We start from the raw sequence: 2,226 nt of genomic DNA on the forward strand, positions 1-2,226 counted from the left end.
CACGGCTAAGATTCTATCTCTAAACCAAAATAGATCTAATATGTTACAGATACACGGGCAATTAAGCCCAACTTGGTATAACAGGCCGATTCACATAATTCTCCACGTATATTCCCTTAAGCCCATCTTGACTGCGGCCCACCTCTGACTCGGTTAAATTCTGGTGATAACAGGATGCCCCGGTGGTTCACCCCTGCATATATTAAGAAGACTCAAGCGTCTAAGCTTGGGGATGCCCAAGGCATCCCCTTCTTCATCGACAACTTTATCAGGTTCCTCCCCTGAAACTATATTTTTATTCCGTCACATCTTATGTACTTTGCTTGGAGCGTCGGTTTGTTTTTGTTTTTTTTGTTTTGTTTGAATAAAATGGATCCTAGCATTCACTTTATGGGAGAGAGACACGCTCCGCTGTAGCATATGGACAAATATGTCCTTAGGCTCTACTCATAGTATTCAAGGCGAAGTTTCATCTTCGTTAAATTGTTATATGGTTGGAATTGGAAAAAGCTACATGTAGTAACTCTAAAATGTCTTGGATAATGAGATACTTGGCAATTGTTGTGCTCATGTTTAAGCTCTTGCATCATATACTTTGCACCCATTAATGAAGAAATACTTAGAGCTTGCTAATTTGGTTTGCATATTTGGTTTCTCTAGAGTCTAGATAACATCTAGTATTGAGTTTTGAACAACAAGGAAGACGGTATGGAGTCTTATAATGTTTACCATATGTCTTTTATGTGAGTTTTGCTGTACCGTTCATCCTTGTGTTTGTTTCAAATAACCTTGCTAGCCTAAACCTTGTATCGAGAGGGAACACTTCTCATGCATCCAAAATACTTGGGCCAACCACTATGCCATTTGTGTCCACCATACCTACCTACTACATGGTATTTCTCCGTCATTCCAAAGTAAATTGCTTGAGTGCTACCTTTAAAATTCCATCATTCACCTTTGCAATATATAGCTCATGGGACAAATAGCTTAAAAACTATTGTGGTATTGAATATGTACTTATGCACTTTATCTCTTATTAAGTTGCTTGTTGTGCGATAACCATGTTTCCGGGGACGCCATCAACTATTCTTTGTTGAATATCATGTGAGTTGCTATGCATGTCCGTCTTGTCTCGAAGTAAGAGAGATCTACCACCTTAATGGTTGGAGCATGCATATTGTTAGAGAAGAACATTGGGCCGCTAACTAAAGCCATGAATCATGGTGGAAGTTTCAGCTTTGGACATATATCCTCAATCTCATATGAGAATAATAATTGTTGCCACATGCTTATGCATTAAAGAGGAGTCCATTATCTCGTTGTCCATGTTGTCCCGGTATGGATGTCTAAGTTGAGAATAATCAAAAGCGAGAAATCCAAAATGCGAGCTTTCTCCTTAGACCTTTGTACAAGCGGCATGGAGGTACCCCATTGTGACACTTGGTTAAAACATGTGCATTGCAAAGATCCGGTAGTCCAAGCTAATTAGGACAAGGTGCGGGCACTATTAGTATACTATGCATGAGGCTTGCAACTTGTAAGATATAATTTACATAACTCATATGCTTTATTACTACCGTTGACAAAAAAATTCATGTTTTCAAAATAAAAGCTCTAGCACAAATATAGCAATCGATGCTTTCCTCTTTGAAGGACCATTCTTTTTACTTTTATGTTGAGTCAGTTCACCTATCTCTCTCCACCTCAAGAAGCAAACACTTGTGTGAACTGTGCATTGATTCCTACATACTTGCATATTGTACTTGTTATATTACTCTATGTTGACAATTATCCATGAGAAATACATGTTACAAGTTGAAAGCAACCGCTGAAACTTAATCTTCCTTTGTGTTGCTTCAATACCTTTACTTTGATTTATTGCTTTATGAGTTAACTCTTATGCAAGACTTATTAATACTTGTCTTGAAGTACTATTCATGAAAAGTCTTTGCTTTATGATTCACTTGTTTTCTCATGTCATTACCATTGTTTTGATCGCTGCATTCACTACATATGTTTACAAATAGTATGATCAAGGTTATGATGGCATATCACTTCAGAAATTATCTTTGTTATCGTTTTACCCGCTTCGGGACGAGCGTAACTAAGCTTGGGGATGCTTGATACGTCTCCGACGTATCGATAATTTCTTATGTTCTATGCCATATTATTGATGATACCTACATGTTTTATGCACACTTTATGTCATATTCGTGCATTTTCCGG

The sequence above is a fragment of the Lolium rigidum genome, chromosome 6 (assembly GCF_022539505.1).
Source record: "Lolium rigidum isolate FL_2022 chromosome 6, APGP_CSIRO_Lrig_0.1, whole genome shotgun sequence".
Lineage (NCBI taxonomy): Eukaryota > Viridiplantae > Streptophyta > Magnoliopsida > Poales > Poaceae > Lolium > Lolium rigidum.